This window comes from Bombina bombina, chromosome 11 (assembly GCF_027579735.1).
Source record: "Bombina bombina isolate aBomBom1 chromosome 11, aBomBom1.pri, whole genome shotgun sequence".
Classification (NCBI taxonomy): domain Eukaryota; kingdom Metazoa; phylum Chordata; class Amphibia; order Anura; family Bombinatoridae; genus Bombina; species Bombina bombina.
In genome coordinates this window covers 81,427,776-81,443,448 of record NC_069509.1, presented here as the reverse complement: position 1 = coordinate 81,443,448, position 15,673 = coordinate 81,427,776, and positions in this window count along the sequence as shown.

Sequence of the window (15,673 nt, the reverse complement as noted above, 5' to 3'; positions counted from 1 at the left end):
TAATTACAAAATTACCTGTAAAATAAATCCTAACCTAAGTTACAATTAAACCTAACACTACACTATCAATAAATTAATTAAATACAATACCTACAAATAAATACAATGAAATAAACTAACTAAAGTACAAAAAATAAAAAAGAACTAAGTTAAAAAAAATAAAAAATATTTACAAACATTAGAAAAATATTACAACAATTTTAAACTAATTACACCTACTCTTAGCCCCCTAATAAAATAACAAAGACCCCCAAAATAAAAAAATGCCCTACCCTATTCTAAAATTAAAATAGAAAAGCTCTTTTACCTTACCAGCCCTGAAAAGGGCCCTTTTCGGGGCATGCCCCAAAGAATTCAGCTCTTTTGCCTATAAAAAAAAAAACATACAATACCCCCCCCAACATTACAACCCACCACCCACATACCCCTAATCTAACCCAAACCCCCCTTAAATAAACCTAACACTAAGCCTCTGAAGATCTCCCTACCTTGTCTTCACCACGCCGCGTTCACCGATCGATCCAGAAGAGCCTCCGATGTCTTGATCCAAGCCCAAGCGGGGGGCTGAAGATGTCCATGATCCGACTGAAGTCTTCATCCAAGCGGGAGCTGAAGAGGTCCATGATCCGACTGAAGTCTTCTATCAAGCGGCATCTTCAATCTTCTTTCTTCCAGATCCATGGTCATCCCGCCGACGCGGAACATCCATCTTCACCGACTACTTCCCGACTAATGACGGTTCCTTTAAGAGACGTCATCCAAGATGGCGTCCCTCGAATTCCGATTGGCTGATAGGATTCTATCAGCCAATCGGAATTAAGGTAGGAAAATTCTGATTGGCTGATGGAATCAGCCAATCAGATTCAAGTTCAATCCGATTGGCTGATCCGATCAGCCAATCAGATTGAGCTCGCATTCTATTGGCTGATCGGAACAGCCAATCGGATTGAACTTGAATCTGATTGGCTGATTCCATCAGCCAATCAGATTTTTCCTACCTTAATTCCGATTGGCTGATAGAATCCTATCAGCCAATCGGAATTCGAGGGACATCATCTTGGATGACGTCCCTTAAAGGAACCGTCATTCGTCGGGAAGTCGTCGGTGAAGATGGATGTTCCGCGTCGGCGGGATGACCATGGATCTGGAAGAAAGAAGATTGAAGATGCCGCTTGATAGAAGACTTCAGCCCGATCATGGACCTCTTCAGCTCCCGCTTGGATGAAGACTTCAGTCGGATCATGGACATCTTCAGCCCCCCGCTTGGGCTTGGATCAAGACATCGGAGGCTCTTCTGGATCGATCGGTGAACCCGGCGTGGTGAAGACAAGGTAGGGAGATCTTCAGGGGCTTAGTGTTAGGTTTATTTAAGGGGGGTTTGGGTTAGATTAGGGGTATGTGGGTGGTGGGTTGTAATGTTGGGGGGGGGGTATTATATGTTTTCTTTTTACAGGCAAAAGAGCTGAATTCTTTGGGGCATGCCCCGCAAAGGGCCCTTTTCAGGGCTGGTAAGGTAAAAGAGCTTTTCTATTTTAATTTTAGAATATGGTAGGGCATTTTTTTTATTTTGGGGGTCTTTGTTATTTTATTAGGGGGCTTAGAGTAGGTGTAATTAGTTTAAAATTGTTGTAATATTTTTCTAATGTTTGTAAATATTTTTTTATTTTTTGTAACTTAGTTCTTTTTTATTTTTTGTACTTTAGTTAGTTTATTTCATTGTATTTATTTGTAGGTATTGTATTTAATTAATTTATTGATAGTGTAGTGTTAGGTTTAATTGTAGATAATTGTAGGTATTTTATTTAATTAATTTATTGATAGTGTAGTGTTAGGTTTAATTGTAACTTAGGTTAGGATTTATTTTACAGGTAATTTTGTAATTATTTTAACTAGGTAACTATTAAATAGTTATTAACTATTTAATAGCTATTGTACCTGGTTAAAATAATTACAAAGTTGCCTGTAAAATAAATATTAATCCTAAAATAGCTACAATATAATTATAATTTATATTGTAGCTATATTAGGGTTTATTTTACAGGTAAGTATTTAGCTTTAAATAGGAATAATTTATTTAATAAGAGTTAATTTATTTCGTTAGATTTAAATTATATTTAAGTTAGGGGGTGTTAGTGTTAGGGTTAGACTTAGCTTTAGGGGTTAATACATTTATTAGAGTAGTGGTGTGGTCCGGTCGGCAGATTAGGGGTTAATAATTGTAGGTAGGTGGAGGCGACGTTGGGGGCGGCAGATTAGGGGTTAATAAATATAATATAGGGGTCGGCGGTGTTAGGGGCAGCAGATTAGGGGTACATAGGTATAATGTAGGTTGCGGCGGTGTATGGAGCGGCAGATTAGGGGTTAAAAAAAATATGCGGGGTGGCAGATTAGGGGTTAATAAGTGTAAGGTTAGGGGTGTTTAGACTCGGGGTTCATGTTAGAGTGTTAGCTGCAGACTTAGGAAGTGTGTCCCCATAGGAAACAATGGGGCTGCGTTAGGAGCTTAACGCTGCTTTTTTGCAGGTGTTAGGTTTTTTTTCAGCTCAAACTGCCCCATTGTTTCCTATGGGGATATCGTGCACGAGCACGTTTTTGAAGCTGGCCGCGTCCGTAAGCACCGCTGGTATCGAGAGTTGCAGTGGCGGTAAATTATGCTCTACGCTCCCTTTTTGGAGCCTAATGCACTGAAAACCCAGCCATTCTGTGAACTCTAAATACCAGCTGTATTTAAAAGGTGCGGCCAAAAAAAAGCCAGCGTTAGCTACGCGGGTCGTTACCGACAAAACTCTCAATCTAGCCGATAGTTTAAATGCAGTATAGAACAAAACAGCTGTATTTAAATTAAAAAAAATATATATATTATTATTATTATTATTATTATTATTATCGGTTATTTGTAGAGCGCCAACAGATTCCGCAGCGCTAAATATATAAAGTTTTGCTTTCTCAGTTGTGCATTTTCCTCTCCTCCCCTTGAATTTTCTTTTCTGTAGTGTAGTGACGTATAAAGCGGTTCCACCGGTGTTATGACAGATCAGTCAATGGCTCAGGTTAGCCAATTACGTCACTTCCAGTGACGTGGAATCAGTTGTTTTACAGCAAATTCAACCGTTATGCATGTGCTGCTCCGCGTCAATGCATTCCAATCGCTGTATGTCACTGTGTTGTTAATGAGACATATATACGATGCACTGTAATTCCCCCATCTTCACTATCTTTTCTGCCTCCGCTTGGGGGTTTCAAGGCGGGTTTGCCCCCCTTGTACACCTCATTTCCTGAGGTTCACGTGGGTGGGGTGGATACCAGAGGATCAGCAGGGCACTCTCTCGAACCCCCCAGGCCTAGGCAAAAAAATAGTGAATATGGGGGAATTACAGTGCATCGTATATATATGTCTGGTTAACAAGCAGTTCCGTTGTCAAGATTTGCTACCTGCACTGGAGTGCATGCGCAGTGAGTGACTTTGTGGTCAGACTTGGCTGATGTGACAGACTTGCGGAGCGCATGCTCAGTGGTTGCATTTGCGGGTCAAACAGCTGATTCCATGTCACTAGCTGATCTAACAGAACACCAGCTCTATACGTAGTTGTAAATGCGTGCTTCTGGAAAGTGTAAGCTGTGCGCATGCGCAGGTCCTCTGTGCAGCCACTCCAATTTAAACACTGAATCATAAGATTTAGTGTTTACAATGAAAGCTGCTGGACTGTCAGCATTTTGAATGGAAGTAAAAGCAATCACATATGGGTCTAACCGATTACAGAGATTGCACATAGAAAACAGTGAGCCATGCAGCATGCTATCTAATTTGTTGCCAGTGTAAAATGTCACCATTATAAAAAAAGATTCTCACAGAGGGGGAGGGCTAGACACTGAGATTTGGCAACATTCTTAAACAGTTACTATTGAAGGGGTCCATCCACAGCAGGGTAGAACACAGCTTGTCACAACACTAAAAGAACAAAAGATCAGTTGCTTTGAGCTCTGAATTGATCCCATGGTGCCACAGGGTAAATAGACAACTCTGGGCCTGATTGGCCAAAAGCTGTGGCAGGGCCAATCATGCTGCAGAAAAAAAAAGTAAATAAAAACCTTACCTTGTATCTAAGCCTTTTCAGACTGCCCACTTATCCCAGTTTTATTTACAGGCTTGCCTTTTAGACATTTAGTGCTGACTCATGAATAACTCCACAGGAGTGAGAACAATGTTATCTATATGACACCCATGAACTAGCACTGTCTTGCTGTGAAAAGCCATAAAAATGCTCTGAGATAAAGGAGGCAAGGATAGGTACAGGATAGAATTCAAATCTCATCCACCCAGACTGTCTACAAGACCGGAGAAGAGAACAGCCTTTTTAAATTGCGTAAAGGATCTATCCTCCTTAGGAGTAATAGTCCCGGTACCTGCATCAGAAAGAGGTCTGGGGTTCTATTCAAACCTCTTTGTGGTTCCCAAAAAGGAGGAATACTTTCGTCCAATGCTGCACTTGAAGTGCCTAAACAAATTTCTAAAGGTCCCCTCCTTCAAAATGGAGACAATCATATCGATCCTTCCCCTGGTTCAGGAAGGACAATTTATGACTACCATCAACCTGAAGGATGCATACCTGCATGTTCCGATCCACAAGGATCATTTTCAGTTCCTAAGGTTTGCATTTCTGGATCAGCACTTCCAGTTCATAGCACTTTCGTTTGGCTTAGCTACTGCACCCAGGATATTTACAAAGGTTCTGGGTGCTCTCATGGCCGTAGCCAGAACACAAGGAATTGCAGTAGCACCATACCTGGACAATATCTTGGTACAGGCACCATCTTTTCGTCTGGCAAAAGATCACTCAGAATTTCTTCTGAGTCTTCTTTGGTCTCATGGATGGAAGTTAAACTTGGAAAAGAGTTCTTTTACTCCAAATACCAGGGTGAAATTCCTGGGTACAGTTATAGACTCGGTATCCATGAGGATCTTTCTAACAGATCAGAGACATTGCAAGCTGACATCAGCATGCCTTGCCCTCCAGGCCACCTCAAGATCTTCGGTGGCCCAATGCATGGAGGTGATTGGAGGCTTGGCCCCAGCTGTGTTTGTCCCAGTTTATCAGATTCCAATCAGACAATATAACTACGGTTGCCTACATCAACCATCAAGAAAGAATGAGGAGTTCCTTAGTGATGAGGGAGGTGTCCCAATTCTTCGAATGGGCAGAAGCCCACAACTGTATGCTGTCAGCAATCCACATCTCGGGTGTGGACAACTGGGAAGCAGACTGCCTCAGCAGGCAATTTTTTCACCCGGGGGAATGGTCCCTCCTCCCCGAGGTGTTTGCAGAGATTTGCAGCAGATGGGGGATGCCGGAGATAGATCTCATGGCCTCTCGTCTCAATGCCAAACTACCCAGGAATGGGTCGAGATCGAGGATCCTCAATCAGAGTTAATAGATGCTCTAGCAGTTCCATGGAGGTTCAGACTCGTATATTTGTTTTCTCCATTGCCTCTTACCCCTTGTGTGGTGGCCCGCATCAAGCAGGGCAAGCATCCATGATTCTAATTGTTCCAACCTGGCCGCGGAGAACCTGGTTCGCGGATCTGGTGAAAATTACCTCTCCTCCTCTGTGGAGGTTACCTTGTTGCAGGGACCTGCTGATACAGGGTCCCTTCCCACATCAAAATCTAGATTCTCTAAGGCTGCCTGCGTGGAGATTGAATGCTTAGTCCTAGCCATGAGAGGATTCTCCGAGAGTGTCATAGATACTTTGATTCAAGCTCGTAAGCCAGTTACTCGGCGCATCTACCATAATGTATGGAAAACTTACCTGCACTGGTGTGAGGAACGTGGTTTTTCTTGGCGTAAGGTAAAGGTTGCCAGAATTTTATCCTTTCTCCAGGATGGTTTGGAGAAGGGTCTATCTGCCAGTTCTCTGAAGGGACAGATACTGGCCCTATCGGTGTTGCTGCACAAGAGAATAGCTGAGCTTCCGGATGTGCAGTCCTTTGTTAAGGCTCTGACTAGGATCAGACCTGTGTTTAGAACTGTGGCTGCGCCTTGGAGTCTTAATCTTGTTCTGCCTGTTTTGATTGTGATTTCGGCTTTACAGTGTGACTCCCCTTACCTTGTTTTCCATGCCGATAAGGCGGTTTTACGCAGTAAGTTAGGTTTCCTTCCTAAGGTGGTTTCAGATCAAAGATTGTTGTTCCTTCTTTGTGTCCCAATCCTTCAGCAAAGGAACGTTTGCTTCACAATCTGGAAGATGTGGTTCGTGCCTTGAAATTTTACCTTCAGGCTACTAAGGAGTTCAGACAATCTTCATCTTTGTTTGTCGTTTATGTGGGTCGACGTAAGTGTCAGAAAGCCACCACGTCTTCCTTGTCTTTTTGGTTAAGGAGTGTCATCCACTTGGCTTTTAAGAACAAAGCCTCTATGGATAAGATTTGTAAGACCTGTTCCTCCTTACATACTTTTTCAAATTTTTACAAATTTTATGTTTGTTTGCTTTCGCTGAAGCAACTTTTGGGAGAAAGGTTTAACAGGCTTTGGTGCCCTCAGATTAGAGTCCGCCTTTTTCCTGGTACCTCCCGTTATTCCTTCAGTGTCCTCTGAAGCTTGGGTATTGTTTTCCCAACAGTAAGGAATGAAGTTGTGGACTCTCTGCCTTTTGGAAAGAAAACAAAATGAATGCTTACCAGATAAATTCCTTTCTTTCCTGGCACGGAGAGTCCACAACCCTGCCCGTTATTTTTTGGGATGCTCCCTTTTCGTTTTTCTACTGGCACCTTTATACCCTGATGTTTCTCCTACTTTTCCTCATTCCCTCTGCCGAATGACTGGGGGGATGGGGGAAGTGGGAGGGATATTTAAGCCTTTGGCTGGGGTGTCTTTGCCTTCTCCTGGTGGCCAGGTGATGTATTTCCCTACAGTAAGGAATGAAGTTGTGGACTCTCCCTGCCAGGAAAGAAAGGAATTTATCTGGTAAGCATAAATTTTGTTTTTCAGCTAGCTCCCAGTGGTACACTGCTACGATAGAGCTGTCTTTAAATAAGTGTTTAACCCCTTCACTACCAGGAATTTCAGAGTAGAACTTGCCCAAAATAACTGAGAATGTTTATCATTTTTTCTTTCACTCCATTTAATCCATTATTTTTTTTTAATTTACCTATCAAAACTTTATATATTTTTTATGTTGACAACTTAAAGGATTACTTTCTGTTATAATTTTTAAGCTAAACAACTAACATATTAAAGTTAATAAACATTAATTAAAACCTACTGACCTATATTTTCTCCAAAACGAAGTTTCATAACGTTCTAAAAGTTATATCTTTTATACGCCGATGATGTCACGTTATCCTGCCCACTATTTTCAGCACTGCGTGTTCAAAATGCTTAAACCAATAACTTTGTGTTTAAAGCGCCATTTTGAAACCTAGGTATTGTAAACGGATTGGTACAGAGCAAAGGATACCCACGGAGTGGGTTTGGAAAACAATTAAATTTGCAGACAAGATTTCTGATATACGGTAGAGATATGTTAATGAAATGCTATTGATAAAAAGCGTATTTGGGGTAGTTAGTTAGTAACAGGCATAGAAAATATTTACTTACAGTGGCCCTTTAAGATATTGAACTTGGTCCATTTTGGTATATTTTATTCCACCATTTTACCGCCAAGTGGGATCATATAAAGAAAAAATACTTGTTACTCAATGAAATTAATTTACATACTGCTTGTGCAATCATGGCACAGGTGGTTGTAAAAGCTTCTCTGGGGTCCCCTTTGTTCAGATATAGATATACCTGACACCTCCCACACCTGATCCCTCCCAAACAGCTCTCTTCCCCCTCCCACCCACACCATCTTAGGTAGTGGCAGACAGTCTGCCAGTATGCAGTTTAGCTTGTTTCATTTTTTATTTTTTTTTCTGTAGTATAGTAATCCCTCCTCAACATTCCCACCTCCCTGATCCCTTCCAAACAGCTCTCTAACCCTCCCCACTAATAGCAGCCATCTTTGGTACTGGCAGCTGTCTGACAGGACCTAATTTATAGATATTTTTTATTTTTATGATTTTTTCTTCATTTTTTCTGTAGTGTAGTGATCACCCCACCTCCCCACGTTCGCTACATAGGATCCCTTTACCCCATCATCCCACACCTTTTCTGTAGTGTAGCACCCCATCCCTCCCTCTCCCTTCAATTTTTTTTCTGCAGTGTAGGGCCTCTCCCACTTCCTCCCCGCTCCACTGCTGGGCCGCTCACCCACCTCAGTTGCCATATGCAGACAGATGCCTGCACCTCAGGAACAGCAGCTATGGGGCTTTGTAATGCATGACGTAAATCTATGTCACATTGGTTTAAGGGGTTAATCTGTTTGTAGGGGTTAAACAAACAGTTACATGCAAACAATAGAGATATACTAAAATGTTCTAGCATATTAAAACATTTTTGTTTTAAACTTTTATGTCCCTTTAAAGGGACAGTCAACTCAAAATTGGTTATTGTTTTAAAAACATAAATTATGCTTACCTGATAATTTCATTTTCTTCTGAAGGGAAGAGTCCACAGCTGCATTCATTACTTTTGGGAATTCAGAACCTGGCCACCAGGAGGAGGCAAATACACCCAAGCCAAAGGCTTAAATACCTCCCCCACTTCCCTCATCCCCCAGTCATTCTTTGCCTTTCATCACAGGAGGTTGGCAGAGAAGTGTCAGAAGTTCGAGATAGTCTCTTATGAAGGGTAGTACTCTTCGAAATGGGACTGGAGTTTTAAGTAATCCTGTGAGAGCATGGATAAAAGTTAGAGTCCGGAGATGCAGGGAGAGTTTTCCTGCAAACCCATTCCGACTCATATTAACAGCTCCTTGGTAATCAGCGTTGATGGGTTTCGCTGCCTACCTTTATTCACTCAAGTCCATGTCAGAAGCAAAGCTACTAACTGTCACACTTGAAGCCCCGTGTTCCTGTTCCATGGCATAGATTCCAGTAAGATCGTATGTGAATGTAATGTTAACGAAACAAAGTAGGGTCCCAGTGGGACTCCTTTTATCTTAATAAGGAATCATGGGTTAATATCTCCTGAGGGGGGTTATTGAACAGAGGGGACTTTTAATCATGTTTGTTATATGGTTCTATCTGCATATGCGTAACTATACTTAGGCTCACGGCCTTTACGGAACATAACAAACTTCTTTTAATGATGCGATCTTTCCAGATTGCGCGCCCTTTTCGTGACTGGCACGGTGCACCTCGTGACGGGAGCGGTTACGTTGTTTCTAAATTCTGTATGCTGACTGTGTGCGACTGAGAGAGTCTTGCTCGTGGGTTGTCTGGGTCACAGGAGGTGATGAGTGCCCCAGCCATTTGGGGTGTTAAAGGTTGCCAGTTAGTTTTTGTCATTTTTTTGTCCCTTTTAAGAAGAAAATATAGATAATCCCTTTATTACCCATTCCCCAGTTTTGCACAGAAAACAGTTATATTAATACACTTTTTACCTCTGTGATTACCCTGTTTCTAAACATCTTCTGACTGCCCTCTGATCACATTACTTTATCTATTGTAAAGTTCAAGATAATACAGCAGACAGTAGCATATAGTGCAATGTTGAAGACCATCAGCTAGATTACGAGTTTGGCGTTATGAGTGAAAAAGCATCGTTATGCTTCATAACGCTGCTTTCTCTTGTTAAGTGTATCCAGTCCACGGATCATCCATTACTTATGGGATATTAACTCCTCCCCAACAGGAAGTGCAAGAGGATTCACCCAGCAGAGCTGCTATATAGCTCCTCCCCTAACTGCCATTACCAGTCATTCTCTTGCACCCAACGAATAGATAGGATGTGTGAGAGGACTGTGGTGATTATACTTAGTTTCATACCTTCAATCAAAAGTTTGTTATTTTATAATAGCACCGGAGTGTGTTATTCCTTCTCTGGTAGAATTTGAAGAAGAATCTACCTGAGTTTTTCTATGATTTTAGCCGGAGTAGTTAAGATCATATTGCTGTTTCTCGGCCATCTGAGGAGAGGTAAACTTCAGATCAGGGGACAGCGGGCAGATTAATCTGCAAAGAGGTATGTAGCAGCTTATTATTTTCTGACAATGGAATTGATGAGAAAATTCTGCCATACCGATATAATGTAAACTTAAATGCAGTAGCAGCAACTGGTATCAGGCTGTCATGTATGTATATTTTACACTTCAGTATTCTGGGGAATGGCACTTCACTGGAATTATACTGTATGCATAAAACTTTAGCCTAATTTGCAGGGACTAGCAACAGGCTTTTTAATAACACTCAATTTATTAATGTTAAACGTTTTTTGCTGGCATGTAAAATCGTTTAATTTTCTGAGGTACTGGGTGAAAAAATGTTTTGGGCACTATTTTTTTCCACTTGGCAGTCGTTTTATTTAATTTATGACAGTTTACTGATCTCTCTCACTCACAGCAGAGCTGTGAGATTGTAGTTGACTGTGATAAAAAAACGTTTATTTCTGTATTTTTTTTTTTTTTTTTTTTTTTTTCTGCTATCAGGGTTAGTTATCCTTTGCTAATGGGAGCAATCCTTTGCTAAAATTGTGTTTTTTACAAAGATTTGATGCTATAACTTTTCAGTTTATTAATTTTCAACTGTCATAACTTTTTCTGTGCTTCTTATAGGCACAGTACGTTTTCATATTATAGTAAATTACTTGAAAAGTATTTCCAAGTTGCTAGTTTATTTGCTAGTGTGTTAAACATGTCTGATTCAGAGGAAGATATCTGTGCTATATGTGCTAAAGCCAAAGTGGAGCCCAATAGAAATTTATGTACTAACTGTATTGATGCTACTTTAAATAAAAGTCAATCTGTACAAATTGAACATATTTCACCAAACAACGAGGGGAGAGTTATGCCGACTAACTCGCCTCACGTGTCAGTACCTGCATCTCCCGCTCGGGAGGTGCGTGATATTGTAGCGCCGAGTACATCTGGGCGGCCATTACAAATCACATTACAGGATATGGCTACTGTTATGACTGAAGTTTTGGCTAAATTACCAGAACTAAGAGGTAAGCGTGATCACTCTGGGGTGAGAACAGAGTGCGCTGATAATATTAGGGCCATGTCAGACACTGCGTCACAATTTGCAGAACATGAGGACGGAGAGCTTCATTCTGCGGGTGACGGTTCTGATCCAAACAAACTGGATTCAGATATTTCAAATTTTAAATTTAAGCTGGAAAACCTCTGTGTATTACTAGGGGAGGTGTTATCGGCTCTGAATGATTGTAACACAGTTGCAATACCAGAGAAAATGTGTAGGTTGGATAAATATTTTGCGGTACCGGCGAGTACTGACGTTTTTCCTATACCTAAGAGACTTACTGAAATTGTTACTAAGGAGTGGGATAGACCCGGTGTGCCGTTCTCACCCCCTCCGATATTTAGAAAGATGTTTCCAATAGACGCCACCACACGGGACTTATGGCAAACGGTCCCTAAGGTGGAGGGAGCAGTTTCTACTTTAGCTAAGCGTACCACTATCCCGGTGGAGGATAGCTGTGCCTTTTCAGATCCAATGGATAAAAAGTTAGAGGGTTACCTTAAGAAAATGTTTGTTCAACAAGGTTTTATATTGCAACCTCTTGCATGCATTGCGCCTGTCACGGCTGCAGCAGCATTTTGGTTTGAGTCTCTGGAAGAGACACTTGAATCAGCTCCATTAGATGAGATTACACACAAGCTTAAAGCCCTTAAGTTAGCTAACTCATTTATTTCAGATGCCGTAGTACATTTAACTAAACTTACGGCTAAGAATTCCGGATTCGCCATTCAGGCACGCAGAGCACTGTGGCTAAAATCCTGGTCAGCTGACGTTACTTCTAAATCTAAATTGCTTAATATACCTTTCAAAGGGCAGACCTTATTCGGGCCCGGGTTGAAAGAAATTATCGCTGACATTACAGGAGGTAAAGGCCATGACCTGCCTCAAGACAGAGCCAAACCTAAGGCTAGACAGTCTAATTTTCGTTCCTTTCGTAATTTCAAAGCAGGAGCAGCATCAACTTCCTCTGCACTAAAACAGGAAGGAGCTGTTGCTCGCTACAGACAAGGCTGGAGACCTAACCAGTCCTGGAACAAGGGCAAGCAGGCCAGGAAACCTGCTGCTGCCCCTAAGACAGCATGAATCGAGGGCCCCCGATCCGGGAACGGATCTAGTGGGGGGCAGACTTTCTCTCTTCGCCCAGGCTTGGGCAAGAGATGTCCAGGATCCCTGGGCGTTAGAGATCATATCTCAGGGATACCTTCTAGACTTCAAATTCTCTCCCCCAAGAGGGAGATTTCATCTGTCAAGGTTGTCAACAAACCAAATAAAGAAAGAGGCGTTTCTACGCTGCGTACAAGATCTTTTATTAATGGGAGTGATCCATCCGGTTCCGCGGTCGAAACAAGGACAAGGGTTTTACTCAAATCTGTTTGTGGTTCCCAAAAAAGAGGGAACTTTCAGGCCAATCTTGGAAATTTAAAGATCCTAAACAAATTCCTAAGAGTTCCATCGTTCAAAATGGAAACTATTCGGACAATTTTACCCATGATCCAAAAGGGTCAGTACATGACCACAGTGGATTTAAAGGATGCTTACCTTCACATACCGATTCACAAAGATCATTACCGGTATCTAAGGTTTGCCTTTCTAGACAGGCATTACCAGTTTGTAGCTCTTCCATTCGGATTGGCTACGGCTCCGAGAATCTTCACAAAGGTTCTGGGTGCTCTTCTGGCGGTACTAAGACCGCGAGGAATTGCGGTAGCTCCGTACCTAGACGACATTCTGATACAAGCTTCAAGCTTTCAAACTGCCAAGTCTCATACAGAGTTAGTACTGGCATTTCTAAGGTCGCATGGATGGAAGGTGAACGAAAAGAAGAGTTCTCTCTTTCCACTCACAAGAGTTCCCTTCTTGGGGACTCTTATAGATTCTGTAGAAATGAAGATTTACCTGACAGAAGACAGGTTAACAAAGCTTCAAAATGCATGCCGTGTCCTTCATTCCATTCAACACCCGTCAGTAGCTCAATGCATGGAGGTGATCGGCTTAATGGTAGCAGCAATGGACATAGTACCCTTTGCACGTCTACATCTCAGACCGCTGCAATTGTGCATGCTAAGTCAGTGGAATGGGGATTACTCAGACTTGTCCCCTACTCTGAATCTGGATCAAGAGACCAGAAATTCTCTTCTATGGTGGCTTTCTCGGCCACATCTGTCCAGGGGGATGCCATTCAGCAGGCCGGACTGGACAATTGTAACAACAGACGCCAGCCTACTAGGTTGGGGCGCTGTCTGGAATTCTCTGAAGGCTCAGGGACAATGGAATCAGGAGGAGAGTCTCCTACCAATAAACATTCTGGAATTGAGAGCAGTTCTCAATGCCCTTCTGGCTTGGCCCCAGTTAACAACTCGGGGGTTCATCAGGTTTCAGTCGGACAACATCACGACTGTAGCTTACATCAACCATCAGGGAGGGACAAGAAGCTCCCTAGCAATGATGGAAGTATCAAAGATAATTCGCTGGGCAGAGTCTCACTCTTGCCACCTGTCAGCAATCCACATCCCGGGAGTGGAGAACTGGGAGGCGGATTTCTTAAGTCGTCAGACTTTTCATCCGGGGGAGTGGGAACTTCATCCGGAGGTCTTTGCCCAAATACTTCGACGTTGGGGCAAACCAGAGATAGATCTCATGGCGTCTCGACAGAACGCCAAGCTTCCTCGTTACGGGTCCAGATCCAGGGATCCGGGAGCGGTTCTGATAGATGCTTTGACAGCACCTTGGACCTTCGGGATGGCTTATGTGTTTCCACCCTTCCCGATGCTTCCTCGATTGATTGCCAGAATCAAACAGGAGAGAGCATCAGTGATTCTAATAGCGCCTGCATGGCCACGCAGGACTTGGTATGCAGATCTAGTGGACATGTCATCCTGTCCACCTTGGTCGCTACCTCTGAAACAGGACCTTCTGATCCAGGGTCCCTTCAAACATCAAAATCTAATTTCTCTGAAGCTGACTGCTTTGAAATTGAACGCTTGATTTTATCAAAACGTGGTTTTTCTGAGTCAGTTATTGATACCTTAATACAGGCTAGGAAGCCTGTTACCAGAAAGATTTACCATAAGATATGGCGCAAATACTTATATTGGTGCGAATCCAAGAGTTACTCATGGAGTAAGGTTAGGATTCCGAGGATATTGTCTTTTCTACAAGAAGGTTTAGAAAAGGGTTTATCCGCTAGTTCCTTAAAGGGACAGATTTCAGCTCTGTCCATTCTTTTACACAAACGTCTGTCAGAAGTTCCGGACGTTCAAGCTTTTTGTCAGGCTTTAGCTAGGATCAAGCCTGTGTTTAAAACTGTTGCTCCACCATGGAGTTTGAACTTAGTTCTTAATGTTTTACAGGGGGTTCCGTTTGAACCCCTTCATTCCATTGATATCAAGTTGTTATCTTGGAAAGTTCTGTTTTTAATGGCGATTTCCTCGGCTCGAAGAGTCTCTGAGTTATCTGCCTTACATTGTGATTCTCCTTATCTGATTTTTCATTCAGACAAGGTAGTTCTGCGTACTAAACCTGGGTTCCTACCTAAGGTGGTCACTAACAGGAATATCAATCAAGAGATTGTGGTTACATCTTTGTGTCCTAATCCTTCTTCGAAAAAGGAACGTCTGCTACACAATCTAGATGTAGTCCGTGCCCTGAAATTTTATCTACAGGCAACTAAGGATTTTCGACAAACGTCTTCCCTGTTTGTCGTTTATTCTGGTCAGAGGAGAGGTCAAAAAGCTTCGGCTACCTCTCTCTCCTTTTGGCTTCGTAGCATAATACGGTTAGCCTATGAGACTGCTGGACAGCAGCCTCCTGAAAGAATTACAGCACATTCTACTAGAGCTGTGGCTTCCACTTGGGCCTTTAAGAATGAGGCTTCTGTTGAACAGATTTGCAAGGCTGCAACTTGGTCTTCTCTTCATACTTTTTCCAAATTTTACAAATTTGACACTTTTGCTTCTTCGGAGGCTGTTTTTGGGAGAAAGGTTCTTCAGGCAGTGGTTCCTTCCGTATAAAGAGCCTGCCTGTCCCTCCCGTCATCCGTGTACTTTAGCTTTGGTATTGGTATCCCATAAGTAATGGATGATCCGTGGACTGGATACACTTAACAAGAGAAAACATAATTTATGATTACCTGATAAATTTATTTCTCTTGTAGTGTATCCAGTCCACGGCCCGCCCTGTCACTTTAAGGCAGGTAATTTTTCCATTAAACTACAGTCACCACTGTACCCTATGGTTTTCCTTTCTCTGCATGTTTTCGGTCGAATGACTGGTAATGGCAGTTAGGGGAGGAGCTATATAGCAGCTCTGCTGGGTGAATCCTCTTGCACTTCCTGTTGGGGAGGAGTTAATATCCCATAAGTAATGGATGATCCGTGGACTGGATACACTACAAGAGAAATAAATTTATCAGGTAAGCATAAATTATGTTTTTTCCCTAACGCCGCTATTACGAGTCTTGTTGGTATAGGTGTCCCGCACACCTTTTTGGCTGTCACGCAACGTCAGTACCGCACTTTTAAAAAAGTCCTTTTTCAATGGGACTTCCATAGCTTCCAGTATTACGAGTTTGCCTGGGAGGCCAAAAAGTGAGCG